General features: G+C 36.6%; 1 long non-coding RNA gene across 1 annotated transcript in view; it reads right to left on the bottom strand.

Moving 5' to 3' along the window:
- LOC131702734 (uncharacterized) overlaps positions 1-19,387 on the bottom strand; it is a 224,231-nt gene that overhangs the window by 89,217 nt on the left and 115,627 nt on the right. Inside the window, exon 3 of the long non-coding RNA XR_009309489.1 lies at positions 16,442-16,500. This is a non-coding gene — a long non-coding RNA (uncharacterized LOC131702734). The remainder of the gene's footprint in view (positions 1-16,441; positions 16,501-19,387) is intronic.

Below are 19,387 nucleotides of genomic sequence, written 5' to 3'. Positions count from 1 at the left end.
CCTGCTTTAGACAGACACAGAGACCCAATTTAAAGCAACAGACCATTTTTTTCTGCCTTCGCTAATGAACGCATTAAAACCTGCAGGGTGCTCATAACAGGTTCATCGCTACACTGTGTTTTTGTTACTTCTGGTGTCTTACTAATGACAGATTGCAGCACACAGTAAGATATCCTTGAAATCAGCAGAATTACAATATGGTTTGAAGTCTGGTTGCTTTCTTCCTGGATTTCAATTACAGCTAATTTATCAAAATCAATTTTCTTGCATTAGTAGGACCTACTAATTTATTATTATTAAATATGTAGTTACTATGAGCAATAATCAGAATTCCATTAACATTCTATGGGACGGGATTGTTTCCTGGGAAAATGTTGTTAATAACCGAAAGTTTTCTTTATCAGGGTTGCTAATAATCAGCATCAGTAGATTGAAAAAGAAGCAGGATGATGATGATGAGGAGGAGGATGAGGATGATGATGATGAGGATGATGATGATGATGTATATATGTGTGTGTGTGTTGGTTTAGTTGGGCGGTTTACAACTCAATTTGCTAAGATATTTATTTTTATTTAGTTTATCATTTCAAAAAAGTGCAACCTGCTCTGTTTGACCCATCAGTTTAAAAACGATGAAAAAGGGGTTTTCCAAACTTGTATAAATATAAGATTCTTAATATCTCTGAACTGGCTCTCCATCAATTCATTACAAAGTAATCTTTTTTTTTTTTTTTTTACAGGATGGTATTTTCAGGTTGATGGACGAGGGGCAACTTAAAGGCAATCATATTCATCGATTTATGAACTACCCTAGTAAATCATAACGTCTTATTTAATACTCTGAAAACAAATTGGTCAGAGCCCAGCAGCTGTGAAGCTGGCGTTTGAATCCCATTTAAGCAATTGATCATATTCAGTATTTATCAATGACAAGCGCTCTGCCCCTTTGGCCTAATCTACTCTCTTCAAGGTGAAATAACAAAATCCTGTACACCGCTTTAAAGGAAACATTTAAATCATCTTCATTCTCGTGATATTTCCTACCTGCCTCATATCCTATCAAGCATGCTGTTTATAATTCTCGATTGCTGTTTCTAATTATTACTGATCTTGCTTACAACTTTTCAAGCAATGATGACCCTTTTTCAACCTAAAAAGTTCAATTTGACATGAGATGGTTTAAAAGGTTTACAAGCCCCAGTATAACTATAAGTATAACTTCTGTTCGCTGTAAGATTTTGTGAGGAATTTGTAGAGATTTAACTGATTTGGCCACGGTTGCTCCAGTCCCCTCATGGTTGAAAGAGCACAGCAGTTAGTACAGTAGTTAAGAAGCCTGGGAAATAATGAGCAAAGGAAATTCATTTGGAAAATGTAGATTTTAGATTCATACAATTCTTTAAAAGGAAATTATACAACTTGAGAAAGCTTTAAGAAAATGAGAAATATGTTCTTCAAACAATAATAAATTCACTGCTGTTTACATCAGAAACAAAATTCCTACTCATGAAGTTTAGAGTTATTCTTATCATGTATAGTATATTTTACGAGCAAAAGTTAAAGTTTGATCATAACTGCTCACAGCTGGGTTTAATAGCAGAACTGCAGAATTTTAATTGTGTGGGACTGTGTTAATATATACCAAGGAAGCCATGTACTCTGAATATAGACTGTCCTATATTCTCAGTCATGCTCCAGAAGATGTACTGTACTAGCATCTTAAGAATATTTATTGATTTTCGGTCAGCACATCTTATAAAACTGAAATATACCAAATCAGCCCAAGAGACAAGTTTAGTATTTATAATCAGTAATGCTGATATTAGGTTGGAAGGTTACCACACAGCATTGAGGGCACGTATCTGAACTCAAAACTGATCAGCCTACTTACAGGTTAGTTTAAAAAAAAAATACAGTTTAGCTGCCATTATATATGACTGTGATAGGATAGTGCTGTGGCCCAAGAAGTTACCGGCAGAAATTAGAGACTCAGAGACAGAAGCTGCAGTCTAAAATGCAAAGCACACATTTATCAAACAGAAAAACACAAAGAAAAAGGCACAAGGGCCATAACAAAAGGTTTGCACCAAACTATAAAGTTCACTAACATCTGCCCACACAGGTCAAAAACACTAACCTAACTCCCTCCAAAAAACAAAGGCTTTCTGACTCCTTTTAACCCCATCCCTGCCAACCTTACATTCCCCCCCACACACACACACACTTTAAACAGGCAGGGCTCCCACCCTGCCACAATCAAGCATGAGAAAACAATCACTGTTAAACATGTGTCAATATTTGAGATATTCGGTGTATGAATGTCATCCTGTGCATAGATATACAACACAAATCTAAAGTAAAAAAAAATTAATGATTAATACAGTAGTTGTTCCTTAGAACAAACTTTGTAAATGGGAATACATCACGGATTAGGATAAGAGACCTCATTTCGCAAAGTCTGAGAAGCCAGAAACCAAACTGCATTAGGTGACATTCACATAACAATTGTTAAAATATTAAACAGTAAACACTTTAAACACTGCCCTTGAATCTTTCCATTTAGTGGTTGTTAATGTGTTTCACACAACTTGCAATATATTCAGGCTAAAGCTGGGATGCAAAGACAACAAAATGCCCTGGGAGACTCACAACTTGTACAAGCACATACTGCACTTTTAATAGCTTGCATTTAATAGTGCTGTTTTGATCAATGTATTAGACCCCTGTCTCTTTACGATGAGTGATGATGCCTTTTCCAGTTTAACTCCAGTGGCACCAAAGTGGAAAACCCTTCTTTGGCATCTGAAACAAGGTAGCAGACCCTGGCTGATTTCTGTGCGAGTGCACTTTCAAGGACTATAAATATTGCATCGGCTCTCGCAAAGGATGAAATTGGATTTTAATTGATTCCAGAGGATGTTTAGTGAGAGAGGGAAGGTTAGATGTGTAGGGGATCTCAACGTGTGTCAGGCATCTCAGATTAATAGTTTGTTAAGTAGAGGCAGATCGCATTTTTATTTTGAAAGACTTAGAAGGAGGGATTGTACCAACACTGCTAGCACCCCATGGCCTAGCACCCCTAGAAAACATATTACCTCCACCACGACAATAATTCTTACTGCTTCCTTTAAGATACCTTTTGCTCGCCTTGCGTCAGGTACTTCATTCATAAGTGTAGAGCCCCGTTTTAACATATTTAAATAGATGGTTTCTTCCCTAATCCAGTATTCTGAATTGTTACACAATCACTGGTGTCATGGCATTTCAATGAAACACCGACTCAGAACACCTGATATACAAAATAAACACAGAACACAGGAAAGTTAATTTTATAATACACAATATGTTAACCATTGATTGTTTGTAAAGACACACGTTAAAACACATACCATTTATTTTATAATGACTGTCCAGTTACAGGATCCCTTTTCTTCAGATTTAGCATCAGTAATATACATACGGGAAGATGATTGTTAAAGAAGATGTTAAACTTGTGTACATAATGGTTAAGATTCAAGCAGCAAGGTTTTACAGATTAGAGATGAATAAAGTTAATTAATATATATGTATATATTGTGGGGCAGTGAGGGCTAATAAGTATGTCAGTCTGAGGCTGACAAGATCTATGTTCCCCTGTTAAGGTGAAAAACTTGTAGTTCATGATAGGCGTCATGGCCGAAGTGGCTGGGGAAACTACATTTCCCAGAAGCCTTTAGGGCTGATGGTATTCAGCCAGAAAAGGGAAAAACACCTGTCTAATTGGGTAGATAGTGTGTTGATTGTCTGAGAGTTTGCAATTATCTGTGCTATATAAACTGTCCTTTTGTTCTTAGTGTAAGAAGGAGGTGGCAGGAGTGTTGAATGTGGAGAACGTAAGTGCAGAGTGATTAAAATAATTGATAAACTAGATTTAAGACAGGGAAACAGCTTAGCTGTCCTGTGTGAGTTAGGGACTTCAATACAGTGAAGTTAGTATCTTCAAGTGAAGATAGGCTTTTGGTTTGTTCTGTTTGTAAAAGGGTTTATAGTATTTTGGTTCAAATATTTACTTTGTTCCTGTGTTTTGTTTTATTTGGTGAGAATAAAAGTGCGCCAAGGCGCTGAACAATAACTCTGTCTGTGGGTGTTTGCTGTTCTTGACTGCCCGCCACGCTACCACAATATATATATATATATATATATATATATATATATATATATATATATATATATATATATATAGCTATGGCTACATGTTTTGCATCACTTTATAGAAAACTATTCAGGGCTGGAGGATAAAAAAATTTGATTGGGGAGGCGCACCTTGTCACGCAATCAAAACAAAGGACACATCAAGAGCAGACGGCATGATTGCTTTGAAGCAGACAGCTGATTGCTAACGTGGTTAGTGGTGACGCGTTCCTGTGTTGATGCTATTGTAGCAAACCCTTAGAGAGAAAAATATAAATCCTATTGAGACACCATTATAATATCTATTACCCCTGAAGAAACGCTAGCTGTACCATTAGCAGACCACAACATTGGCTTTAAATCAATATACACGGGTTCATTCATGGGGCTATAACAGACTTAGAAACTCACACTCTCCCTGCATTCAGCCCCTGGTTTCAGAACTCCTTTGAGTATATTATTTAAATTGGGACTGGGTGCAGGGCTAGTGTGAGTTTCTAACCTTGTTGCAATGGATTCCAAGTGTATACCACTTCCCCTTTTTACACACATCCATTGCATGTTATATAAATGTGTTCTTTTTAATTCTAGGAACATTTTCTGTATTCCACTGATCTACTACTAATTAATCATATTAATTGACTAACGCCATGCTAAGCATTGTTTACCTATAGGTTAATCGGTATCTTCCCATGCAGAAAATAGACAACATAAAACAACATTATTTTTCATGAGCTGATCGTCTGATCCCCGCACAATGACATTCAATTTACCCTTACTGCATAAACAATGGAAACCACAATTAATTAATTGATCACGGAATTGTAATTAGTTTGGTCTGGACGGAAATACGAATCAACAGTATTAAAATTCTTATTAGGCATTCTGTGACCAAATTGCACCTCATTACTTTTGTTTACCAACAAGTGGAATTATTCACCAAAATCTGTTCAAGTTGTATTTGATTATCTTTAATAGCATGTGGTGTTTACAACCAGCATTGTGTTTATTTGTCATTAAGGATGTTTTTTTTTATTAATCAGTGTTGGGAAAACTTGCTAATGAAACATAAAGCCTGTTCCTTATTCCAACAACTGGAATGTAGATATTTATTTATTTATTTATGTATTTATTGATCCTTCACCCACTGAAAGCTCCCAGCAACACCAGAGATGTCTATAACGCATCTTGGTCCAGGTTTTAACAAACTTTCAGCATTAACAAGCTCAGGATAGAAGAAAAATATGCCACACACACACACACACACACACAAACTAGTCAAGTTGACTTTCATGTTTCAATGGACAATTAGAATCAAAGCAGAGCATCAGCTGGATCTTCTGTGTGACCACGGAGAAAAAACCCAAACTAAAAGCTAAACCGTCCGTTTCTTGAAACGATATCAATCGATCAAAAGAGACGTCTTCATTAATATTTAGTCTGACACACACGTCTGGGTATTATAATGTTCCTCGCTGGCCGTTGAAAAGAGGGTGTCAGCATTACTAAATTTTACTATGAAAGACTTTTCAGTTTTAAAATTCTCCAGATATTAGTACTTTGTTTTCAAATCTGTGCATGTTTCATAAGATTACATATTCACTATGCTCCAACATCTGTTATTAACATATATACATTTTCATGAATGTTATCTTGGGACCTAAACCATTTTTGTCAGCTCTTGCCTTTTCTTCTTCTTCTCATATTTATATATTTTGCTGACATACATCATTAAAGCCCTGTTCTGTTTTTGATTTATTTTTGTTTGTTCAGCAATCAGCAATCCATTCAAAACAGACATTTATTAAGCAAAACAGGTATATCTAAAGAGCTGGAATACAATGATTTCAGAGATGATACTGCTTACAGGATGCCTGTGGATTACCAAGACACCGCCAAGTAAGGTTTTGGATGTGCTGCCTTTTAATGAATATTTCAAGGGTCTTGTTGCAAAAGCAATTAAAAATTAAACTCCTTTGCTTTTGTTTAATAGCCCACTTGGGGTGTTCACATGCCACAATGTGGCTTTAGAAAGGTTAATCAGAGGCACTTTGATGACTGCCTTTCCTGACAGTAAGATGTTTAAATTGAAATCGTTACTCTTATTCTTATTATTTAGCACCAAGCTCATTTTAGATGCAGATCTACTTTTTTTTTTGTTGCTTGAATTGCTGCAGCCGTTCAAAGGATGCTTTGTAATACATGGCAAGTCCTGTTACTACGAAAGAACACTGCATGTAAAATAAACATCTAGGCCTTGCCTTTCTGGCTTTGTCTATTACAGACGCAGGCTAGCTGACCTTGATTGAAGTCAAGAGGAACAATCAAGGTCATTAACTACAGTATTTTTGTAATTCAAAGTTCGCTGTTTAATGTTTTCCATCTGCATTTATGTTACCAATGCAGTATGTTTACAATTGTAACAGAACACGAGATGATACTCTCAAAAGATTTATAAGTGTAGTTTACAAAACCGGTTCCATGTCTTGCAGACGGTCTGTATCATATAAAAGTATGATATTTTCCTTACTACTAGTTGAAAACCAGCCCTAAAGAGATGACATAACACCTTCCACAGTATGCATCTAAATTCTCAAATCCACTTCTGTGTATTAGCAATCCCAGTTTCCTTGGACTACTGATTGTGTCTGCAGTGGCCTTCGTGCCTGTGCTGCTGCCAAGTGAAAAGGTCTTGTCACGTATCTGATGTGATCCCCTAGACAGACAGAGAGCACAAGACATATAGAATTGCCAGGCGGCATTTTAACTGTCCAAAGTCACAATGCAATGGAAACAAATAACTATAATGTGCAATCCTGCCACCGACCTTAAAAAAAGAAAATGTGACAATAAAACTCAGTCAGACGGATTCCAGACTGCAAGGTCACTTAGTGGATGCAGACAATAGGAGCCACGAATGAGCGAAGGGCTTGTGACAGCTCAAAAAGAGATGGGAGAATCAGAGCTGGATTTTGCTTTGTCAGACTACACACAATGGAAAGAGAAAAGCCCGAGTTTGAAAGCTCACAGAATCCCTTTGAGACCCACCAAGAGAACAAGCTAAACACAGTGTTGGAACAAAATCTACTGCAATAGCCAGAAATCTACAGCTGGGGTGTCCAATCACAATCCAGGAGGGCCATTCCACTCCAGGTGTAACAGCTAAAATGAGATAATTAACTACATTGGTTCATCTAAACAATTTAGAGCAGGGTTAGAACAAAGACCAGGAGTGGAAGAGCCAACTTTGGCCACCCCTGATTTACAGCAACTATTAAACAGTTATAAAGTTATATATTTTTCATCCCAAAATGCAGTCCCTTACAAAAATGATATTTCATTGGGCTACTATGATAAAACCTTACCAGACCACCCATAATAGAGTTGGAGCAAATATTGCCTAGTGGTCCCTATATTATGCAGGGGTGCGCAATTCCGGTCCTGGAGGGCCGGTGTCCCTCCTGGCTTTTGTTCCAACCTTGCCCTAAATTACTTAATTGGACCAATTATTACCAATTATGGTCTAATTAAGTAATTTAGAACACAGTTGGAACAAAAGCCAGGAGGGATCCGGTCCTCCAGGACCGGAATTGTGCACCCCTGCTATAGTGTATGATATCATAAGGTACCATTCAGTAGTCTATACGTTTGTATTGGTTTTACCATTACAAATGTTAGCACTGTTGTTCCGTTTTACCAATGACAGCCACACTGCAGGGGATAGAAAGGAAATTGGAATTGGGAATTGAAAAAATGTATAAAAAGGAAATCTGAAGCTTTGTACTCTTACAATATTCTGTGTAAATTATCTCGACAAACTGAACTATGCATATCAGTTTTGAAAAAAAAAAAAAAAAGACCAAGGTAAACACAGCCTCCCGCCTCCCTTTGGGAAGGAAAACAACATTATAAATCACGTACTGTATAAGAAATCAACCAATCACTGTTAAGGATTCGTCGAAAATTCCACTCCATCTTATCCTGTCTATAGATGCCACCTCCAGCATATAACATACAACAAACCTCTCAGGGGTCCTCTTGTGCCATAAAGTTTGATTGAATAGCTCTGTAAATCAGCCCTGTTCTTTTCTGATTGCATCTCATACACTATATACCATTTTAAATTGAATCATTAAAAAAAAAAAAAATGCTGTGTTCAGCAGACTGGATGCTGCATGCCGCCAGTTGCCAGAGGTCCTGTGAAAGGTGTTTTAATCCAAAGGTGGTGAAGCTGGCTGGTGAAGTCAGTGACAGACGCTGAAAGCACGGATCTGAGTCTCCTCAACTATCCTCATAGACACAGCCAGGACTGGAGGATTGATAAACTTGATTGGATCAAGCCAATATGTTCTGCCCTGTCTTTTATTCTGTTGAAGATCTACTTATATTATAAGCGAGGTAACAGTTTAGGGCAGCAGTGTGGAGTAGTGGTTAGGGCTCTGGACTCTTGACCGGAGGGTCGTGGGTTCAATCCCCGGTGGAGGACACTGCTGCTGTACCCTTGAGCAAGGTACTTTACCTAGATTGCTCCAGTAAAAACCCAACTGTATAAATGGGTAATTGTATGTAAAAATAATGTGATATCTTGTAACAATTGTAAGTCGCCCTGGATAAGGGCGTCTGCTAAGAAATAAATAATAATAATAATAATAAGTTTACATTGTGCATTTACATAGTCGTTACTTACACATGTGTACTTACACATAATCACAATGGTATTACGCATAGTTACAAAGTAATTAATGTGTATTTTTTGCATGCTATATCCCTAATCCTAACCCCTAACTTTAACCCTAGCCTTAACCCTAACCGATTTCTGATACAATAGTGTACTTACATATATTGTGCAAGTAGTTTTACACATTAATTACATTGTAACTCTGCATAATAACATGTGTAAGAGCACATTTACTAAGTAACTATATTGAGCATCAAAAGAAACTTATCACTTATATTTGAGCATCAAAATAAACGTATCACTTATATTTGGATAAAATTCACGAGATATGATTGAAAAATGACAAACTCTGTTTTAGAGAAGGTACAGTGACTTTTTATTGTGTGGATTAACAATTGACATCACGAAGATGCCGCAAAATGATCTGTCAATCTTGGGCAGGTGTTGTGACTCTTGGTTTCCCAGTTCGTGGCCTGTCATTGACAGAGTGTGCCTGGTTATACTGTCTCGCCAGGTTTGAAATTGCTGGCTGTGAGCACCCAAGATGGCGAGCCACAGTACGCTGCCCTAGTCCAGCCTCCAACATGCCGATTGCACGAAGGCGCTGCTCTCTTGACAGACGTGGCATACTGTTTTTTTTTCTGTGATTTTCTTTATTACTTTTATTCAAGCTTGCAATTCAACAGCTGAAATCACTCCATATCCAGTGTCCAATCAACTGTCTCACTAATTAGGTGATTAAGTGCATATGCTTCAGTCATAGTCACTCAAGCGTGTCATGGTCAAGGATAAATGATCGAGTGATTAAAAAGAAACCAAAAACATTTCGTCATTGTCCATCATTTATATACCTTATTTTTTTTTCGAAAATAAATGTGTTATAATAGTGATAAGTTTATTTTGTATACTATGACAATACACAGAAATTTGAGGCACTGGATGTAAAGTGATTCAATACTAAGAAGACACACTCTTGTTTGATCTATAGCAGTTGGAAAATATGTTATACCTAATTACCCAAAATGTGGGGCAGCGATACTTCTAATTCTAATTTGTTGGTGCTTCTCTAAGGTGTAGGAACATGTTCCCATCAGGAATTGCATAGTACCCATTGGCTCCCGCTTAAGGAATTATAGAGACTACTGGGAGTTAAATGCTTTCTTTTTATGTTGAATGACTGGATTCGGACCAAAATCTGCAGCACTAAAAATGAAATGACAGATAGGCAACAGCTGCAGTAAAGCTCATTTAAGTTTTCAGTTCAACAACATAAATATTAATCTTGGCACAAGTTTAAAAAAAAAAAAAAAAAAAAAGAACAAAAAGGAGCCAAAGCCATGCATCAAGAATTTTATTGTTTGTTTTTTTGTTTTCCTCTGAGGGCCATGGAGGTTTTCGAAAACCCATTAATCACTTTTAAATAATAATAATAATAATAATAATAATAATAATAATAATAATAATAATAATAATAATAAAACAACCACCCCCCACCCCAAAAAGAAAAACTGACAACCGCTCTTGCTCAAAATGGCGCAGACCTCTTTAGTTATTTAACATCACACATATAACTTGTTGGACGTTACTGAGCAAGGGTATCCCAACTGTCAAATCAGCAAGGAATGTCTCTTACTACCAATTGTCTGAAACCGCTTGTTTCACGTGGCTTTGGCAGCAGGTTTTAAATTTAAATGAAGACTCAGGCTGACAGATAGAACGGTGCATTCATTCAACCCCTCAAAGCAGCCTGGGATTGTATTACAAACCTTGCAAGTAACTTCATAATATTTGGTGCTTAGGGACAGTGGCACTGAATACATTCGGACACAGTGCTGGCACTGCAGTGAGAGTTTTTCCCCCTCAAGCTCTTTAAGTTAATTTGATTGTGCTCCGAATGTACAACACTACAAGCCCTTCTCTCTAATCTATTAACACTTTACCAGCCTCCATGCTCCTCAGATCTGTTTGCTACAGAACCCAGAGCTAGAATCTGGACACAGGGCAACATAGCTTTTAGCTGTCACTGTATCTCCCAAGGCTCTGGAATACTCAACCATTAAGTTTGTTTCGCTATAAGACCTATTTATCTGCTTTGACTTAAAATAGTGCCTGATCTTGTCCTGACCAATAGTTTGGCATTTGTGATTGTTTTAACTAGTGGTCTACTTTACTGTTTAAAAAGTTATTATTGTTAAAGCAAATTGGGACATTCTTAATTGTGAAAGGCACTATATAAAGAAGAATGTTGTTAAACAAGATTTTACGTATGTCTTTATACTTATATAGGAGGCTGTGTAGTCCAGTGGTTAACGAAACTCAGCCACTGACTCATTGTGTGACCCTGAGCAAGTCACTTAACCTCCTTGTGCTCCGTCTTTTGGGTGAGACATTGTTATAAGTGACTCTGCAGCTGATGCATAGTTCACACACCCTAGTCTCGTATCTTGTAAAGCGCTTTGTGATGATGGTCCTCTATGAAAGGTGCTATATAAAGATTATTATTATATATTAATATTATTATTTGGTAATTTGGCAGATGCTGACAATAACACCTTGGTTTTATGTCTCAACCGAAGGACATTTTTTTTTAAATGTAATATTTAGTAAGCATCATAATGTTCTATGGAGAAACAACAATAAAGAATGATCTACAAAAATAAAATAAAAAGGATATAAAATAAGTAAAAAATGAAGTGTTCCACAAATGTAGGCGGTATAAAGGATCAATTTAAGTTAAAGTCCAAATTGAGCTTGTTTGGTGGTATGCTATCAAACTGCTTTTAGGAACTTCACATAGTCAGGACAGGACATGCTTTTAGGAACTTCACATAGTCTTCACATAAACGGTGAGCAACAATACAATTGAGATTATATATATATATATATATATATATATATATATATATATATATATATATATATATATATATATATATATATATATATATATATATATATATAAAGTAAGTTGCACTTACTTTATTTAGATGGCTCGAGTCAAAAATGTTGTTGTGTTCCCTCAAAAGCAACACCTGGCTGACGTTGCAGGTCGGCGTGCAGTGCATGCTGGGGGTTTTCTCCACTCTTACTGGAAAACGTCCTCAGAGCGTTTACACCAGCAAAATGTTCCTGAATCGTAACACTTGTCCTCTCGTTTGCTGAATACGAACTCAAATTTTGAGAGGTTAAGAGTTACGATTCCTGAACGTGCTCGGTAGCGTTTACACAAGCGAAATGTTGCGGAATCGTAACTGTTGCTAGATACAGATATGTCAGTCTTACAGATAATGAAAAGATCTGACGTCTTAGTAATAATAAGATTACGTTTATTTTAAGCACGGTTATAAACTATATTGATCCATACCTACGTAACAGATTATGACTTGAATGACATGAGGATACAATAAGATTAATTTCAAACTAGTCGGTATGAATGAAAGATAGTTTTGTTTTTTTTTTGCTTTCCCTTCGTTCGCGTTTTCTTAACTTGCCTCAGTGCCACTTTCCCCAACATGTCACTGCCGTTGAAAGTTTCATTTCAAATACATTTTCTCCCACACACGCCTATATAACCTCCTCCAGTTCTTTTTTGCTGGGCAGTAGATTACAATTGGTAAAGTTACCACCCACACCTTTAAAATCAATGTCATTATTTTATTACAGTGGACACTGCCAACGGTCCCATTATGGTATAATAAAAATGTTCATAATGAAAAAAGAATGCATCGATTTATGATACTAGCTCTTTAAATAGAATGGTTCTCGTTTTTCTTTAAACGGTACTGTATTTTGGCCCCGGTTGCGTGAGACAGCACCCTCTATATGTGATGCAAAGCAAGATCAAGCCTGATCCTCACTGCTTGCACAGATTAGCAGGGATGAAGTAACTGAGCCAGATGCTTGAATGGCTCGTGGGGCACAGCCGCTGACATTCTGACATGACCGTTGTCTCTGTGAAGAGGTCTTGGAATCCCCATTAGTGCCAGTGCCCCGGGCTCAGATTACCAAATCTCTCAACCTCCAGGGCATGAGCTGGATTGCAGAGTATGCACAGAAGGACGATACCGTACATGTTACTGCATTGTCATTTCAAACCCGCTGTGGCAAATGAGATTCCTCTGTTCTGCAACGCCAATGTCTGTCAGCAGCTAAGTTAAAAGCTATTTTAAGTGCGTTGTATACATTACACTGTATTAAATAGAGAGATTAAAAACAAACAAAAAAAATGCAAGTTGAAATAGTTGTACTGCTTTGCAAAGAATTGCATTTTGTATGCTATACGGGATTCTGAAATTGACGTGTGTTTCCACGTGATCTAATCTAGTGATCTAATATAAATAAGAGGAATGATATATTATAATTAGCATGCATGGATCAAATCTAAAAACTCTGGATAACTGCAAGAGGAAGTGTAGTACAATTCTAGTTGTCATTATTTTTTTGTGTATTTATATATATATATATATATATATATATATATATATATATATATATATATATATATATATATATACACACACACACACATATACATACACACACACACACACAAACAAATCAACTACAGCTAAGGAAAGGATTTACACAGCATATACTCCATCCTCACACCCTCCCAATCCCACCACCTCCCAGCTGTATAATCTAACTAAAACAAAGCAAGGGTTTCAAACCCATTTTATAACACTGAAATGACATAGAAAGACAGCCCTTCAGGAGTCTGGCAAACCCGACACTTGCGCCGTTTAATTGAATAACTCTCTAATTAAAGATGACATTTATGAACCAGCTTTTTTTTTTTTTTTTTGAGTGCACAGCACAGCTTTGCTATATACAAATCTTGACACAATAAAAATGATGAATGTACTGATGGCATTGGTTTTATGTCTAAACGACCTTAACAGCTTACCAAAAAAAAAAAAATTCCATCATATATATCATTAATGTTCAGAACATGTCTATATTCTTATCTTAACCTTCAGAAAAGCAGTCTGAGACTATAATTAAACGTTCAACAAATGCCCACGAATGATGACATTCTGTTTCCTTAGCAACCGTCACTGCAGACAGTTACCAAAACTAGTTTAAAAAAAAAAAAAGGTTATTATGCCATTGAAAGATGTAATAACCAGGCCAATCTTGTTCCCATCTCTCATCACACAACCTCTTATTGGTCTTCTGCTATATTGTTTAGTTTCCCATGCTATTCTCACTTTAATTGGATCCAATATGCCTGCCACAAATCCATCTATTTATCAAAAATATTAACATTTCTGTACTGTGGGATCAAAAGCTTTACAACTCCAACATGCTCTTAGGGTTTTTGAGTGTAATAGTGTGCAAAATGTATTATAGATTGCTGAGGATCAGAGCATCTGATTTGCCGTATGCCTCGATACAGCACAAAGAAACCCCATTCACGAGATCAACCTGACCATATTATGTTTCCAAGCGCTATATTCTCAATATTGGTATGGTTGTCATCAACATAACTAAGGCAGCTCTCAGAATTCAGTTAAACTGCAATTCAAAATGGTGACATCGCAATGACCCAGCTGTCTCAACTACTTAACAGTATTCTGTTCATCAACCTTTTCCCTCTTTTAAAACAAATTTGCCATGGACTAAATAAAGGCTGGCCATTTTATTTCCAATAAAGCAGTATATAATCATCAGAGTCATAGTACTACAATTGTCTGTGTATGGGATTAATGGACACTCAAAGCTTGTAAAAAGCGTGTTTCTTCTACTCATTCTGATATTCCATAAACAGGCATTCACTATCCTATAATACTATATATAATTATCTGTGGGCAGCAGTGTGGAGTAGTGGTTAGGGCTCTGGACTCTTGACCAGAGGGTCGTGGGTTCAATGCCAGGTAGGGGACACTGCTGCTGTACCCTTGAGCAAGGTACTTTACCTAAATTGTTCCAGTAAAAACCCAACTGTATAAACGGGTAATTGTATGTAAAAAATAATGTGATAGCTTGTAACAATTGCAAGTCGCCCTGGATAAGGGTGTCTGCTAAGAAATAAATAATAAAATAATAATAATAATAATAATAATAATAATATAGATACTTTCAAATATCTACTGTAAGGGGTAATGGCACCCCAAGCCATCACCAAAGATAAGCAAATCACTTTTCAACTCCTCGAAGGAAGCATGACGGGTATTCTCCAAGGAAGGGAATTCCAGATATTTATTTTAGGGAGCTACAGTGTGTTGGTTTTGTGTAGTGGATTGAATTACTGTTTACTAGGATTAGACCCTGAGGCCAGGACTTTAAGCTTTGTAAAGGCCAGGCAGGAAACTATACTTCCATCTGCAGATATGATCATTTGAATCATGGGATAATCTTTCTAATCAATCACCAAAAGTCAAGCAGATATCAGACTTGGCCTGGGACACATGTGAGCGGCGTGGCACCGTCAGCGGGGAGCGGTGAGGTGCGATACCGCAAAATTGGTGGACACACAACAGCGTATGTGGCGGCAGTTTCCAAAGCATGCCCCTACCAATACAGCCAAACTGGCCACAAATTATGGACTGGCATTCCAGTGATGACGAGACGGAAGAGGAACAATTTTAAACTAATTATATATGCCGTTTAGCAGTGTAAGTCCAGTATTCAGTTCATTTATTAAAGAAAATATTGTTATTTACGGACCAGGAAAGAAACGTTGCAACAGTATGTTTCCCATCATCTCAACGCTACCTTGTCTTTCATGAATATGGAGCTTATTTAAAGGTTACAAAATGTATTGCTTCACTGTGTGTTTGAGATTTCTTAGGTTACATTTTAAATAAATGGCAATGAAAGAGGTGTTAATTTAGTAGGGAAACCCTTCATTATGCTTTAAAAAAAATGGCCTTATGTTTCTGAAAGCTTTCTGTTCTTAAAGAATTAAATATCAAAAACTGTATTACCCCTAACAGGCAACAAATAAAACCAGGCCAAGATGTTTTGAATGTAATTTGGGATGAACATGTCTTATTGTTACTTATTCGTGTGATGAAGTAGTATAAGATATTAAATCACACAAAAGCACGTTGATGGATACTCTGAAGTTTTCATCCAGATATGACGTATCATGCAATCCCAAACCACCCATCTGATTGGTTAGAGCTAGAGTTGCAGCTGCAGGAAAATCTTAAAGTAATGATTTTTTTCCCCATAATACTAAAGTCAGGTTCTGATATGAATTTGTCAAGTGCACTGCAACAGAAAAAGAGCCAGAGACAAATCATTTTCCATTAAAAATTAAAAACGCTGAGTTTTCCAGGGCCATACTAACAATCTTTATTAGTGCTCCGATTACTCTGCACACACGTCTACCCACAGTGAAGAAATGCAAGGAGATTTCCATTTATATACAGAAAGATAGAAATAACTTTGGATTAGGGTACAGCGCTGTAATAATGATCAATTGATGATAACCAAGAGTTACAATCTAATTACATAGATTCAATTGTAGACATACTGCAATCAATGAAGTTATATAGCACAGTCCTATCCCTTGACCGTTAACCAGCAATAGCGTTCATTCAATATATGGATAAATGAGGTAGTAAAATAGTTTTTATTACATACCAGTTTGTGGTCAAAGCACAGTGGTGCAGTTTGCTTTCACTGCAGTGGTAGTCACCGTTCTGTGAAAAAAAATAAAAATGCATAAATCTTGAATAAGCTCATAAAGAAATGGAATTGACTGTCGCTGGGATAACTAAGACATTGATTGTAGAGCATAAAGATTAGTCAAGCACAAAATACAATCCTAGGAAACATACACAAGAGAAAAGTGAGACGAGATATATGCCAAGGATAAAATTCTGTCAAGTCAGTGTTAATTTATCGAAAGAAGGTTTTTGATTGCAATCCTCTTATAGATGCAAGTGTTGCAAAAAAAAAAAAAACATTTACTTGTAAGGCCAAGGAAGGTGAACTGCAAACCAAGTTCAAGCACACTAATACTGCCACCAACTTCTGGATATTATTATTATTATAATTATTATTTATTTCTTAGCTGACGCCCTTATCCAGGGCGACTTACAATTGTTACAAGATATCACATTATTTTTACATACAATTACCCATTTATACAGTTGGGTTTTTACTGGAGCAATCTAGGTAAAGTACCTTGCTCAAGGGTACAGCAGCAGTGTCCCCACCGGGATTTGAACCCACGACCCTCCGGTCAAGAGTCCAGAGCCCCTAACCACTACTCCACACTGCTGACAGATCGGATGTACAGCAGCAATGTTTAACTGTGATCATGAGGAACCACCTTTAGATTGTGATAGAATCAAACCACAGATTTTACAGCTGTGGCCAAAGGTTTAGCATCACCTAGAATTTTAAGTTCGAGACATGATTAAAAAAAAATAAATAAATAAAATTAAAAAATTAAAAAATAAATTACGTATAGTTTACTTAACATCATGTAATCAAAGAAAATACAAAATGATATTGCAAACGTCTACTGGAAGCCGTGTCATTTTAGATTTCGAAAATGTCACATTTTTAATTGTTTCACTTTGAATAGTAAATTAGCCCATTCAACACCAATCAGTAAGCCCAATCCAAAAAATCTGTTTGTGCAGCAAAAGTGAATATCCTGAATTTAAAAAAAGGGATTTATAGTAGTTGTTTAGCAGTCCTTTAAATTTAGATATTATGTTAAGGACAATGGCTGTGGTCAACACTGCTCTGGGAATGTCCCCTCCAAGCTCTTATGACGCTGCGGTTTTTATTTTTGAGTATGTGTTTCCTGTGACATTCCTCTGGCTTCTGCTCTGTAGAAATAAGGAAGTGGAGTCGCCACTCATCTGGCTCATGGCTCTATTCAGATATCAGATCTTGACAGATTAAATAGTTTCTGGGCCCCCGACGACTCCTTTTTCTCACAGTCCCTGCCTGATTTGCATTATTATCGAGGCAGGCGGACACTTTATCACAGGCTGTTGTCCTGTACCATTTCCACAAAAAAGAATCAAGCATACTGGAACACCTATAAATAGCTTTGCCCTTTAAATCAATAAAATGGGGACGCTTCATGGAGTTTTAAATACTTTAATTACTAAAGAGCAAGTAGCTTCAAACTACATTTTAGCCATATACTGGAACTACTTTATATAAAAGAATTCAGAACCACCTTTCATTAATTAGAAATAAAAAATGAATGAACCAATAGTACAGCACTTCACCAGTCAGGGACATGACATAAATGATGTAAAGTTTGTAGTATTAGAACAGCTCAAATTAGACGATGCGACATATAGAAGAATAAAAGAAAGTAAATGGATAAATAGACTGAACACGATTATGCCAGCGGGACTCAACAGAAAAGAATGAACTAATTAATTTCAATAAATATATAACATTTAAATAAATAAACAAAATTCATTCAAAAGTTGTGCATGCTAATGCGCTGGGGAGGCCAAATCTAGACTGATCCTCAGAGCCAGCATTGCATGATATAATAAAAATATAAGTTTATATAAAGTAGTGTTAATTAGAATTAATACAGATTCAAAGATAGAAGTAAAAATGATGTCACAATATATAGAACACCATTACATCATGTAAGAATAAATCATGAATTTGAATGTAAACAACAACAAGTAGTTGTCATGCCGTCAAAAACCTATAAATACCTCCAATGTTTGGATTCAAACACAGGCTCCCTTGAGAAAGATATGTACAACATATCGAAACGTTGGGCAGCTGGCTCTTTGAGCTAATATATATATATATATATATATATATATATATATATATATATATATATATTGTTCACTATATATATACACACACACACACACACACACACACACACACAGCAAATGCATTCAATTTATTAGAAATAACGATAACAGAGGGTGTGCATAGGAAGGGATCTATAGATGGTCCATTTGCTGGTTATTTACACTACAGTGGTGTATATAATTCCTAATCCCTGACTATTTACACACAGTGGGGGTGTACTGTAAATAGACACGGCCGTGTGGGAATGTATAGATGCTGTGACTCATTTTTAGATGTCTTTTCAGGACTAACTGGTGTTTGCTTTACAGGTTGGGGGGCCTCTGTAAAACCATTTCATAACCCCAAAATAACCCAAAGCAATGTCAACATAACTGGTTTGGAACCAGCTGCATATTGCATAGCAGTTCAAATACAATTGCACACTGGTATAAATACAGTGTGAGTCACATTGCATTACCAACCCTGTTGTTCATTAATTAATATACTAGGGTCGTCCCATAGTAAAAAAAAACAGCAAAGTTTAATGAATTATAGTGAAAGCATGACACAGTATGCAGTAGGTAAATATCATGAAGCCTGTAGGATATTGTAAAACATATTCACAAACATGGCACCTGAATACCTGAAGAGAGCCCCCAAACCCCACTTCAGTTGTCCACGATGATCCTGGAGGTATGAAAAGCTTCTCTGTCTGTGTCCCCTCCATGCCCTTTATTTATACCACATGGGCTTAGGACATATGCAACTACAATCTGTTTTTGTTATCTTACT

Source organism: Acipenser ruthenus, chromosome 30 (assembly GCF_902713425.1).
Source record: "Acipenser ruthenus chromosome 30, fAciRut3.2 maternal haplotype, whole genome shotgun sequence".
Lineage (NCBI taxonomy): Eukaryota > Metazoa > Chordata > Actinopteri > Acipenseriformes > Acipenseridae > Acipenser > Acipenser ruthenus.
Note: the sequence above shows the minus strand (reverse complement) of the source record. Positions and strands in the feature narration are given on the sequence as shown.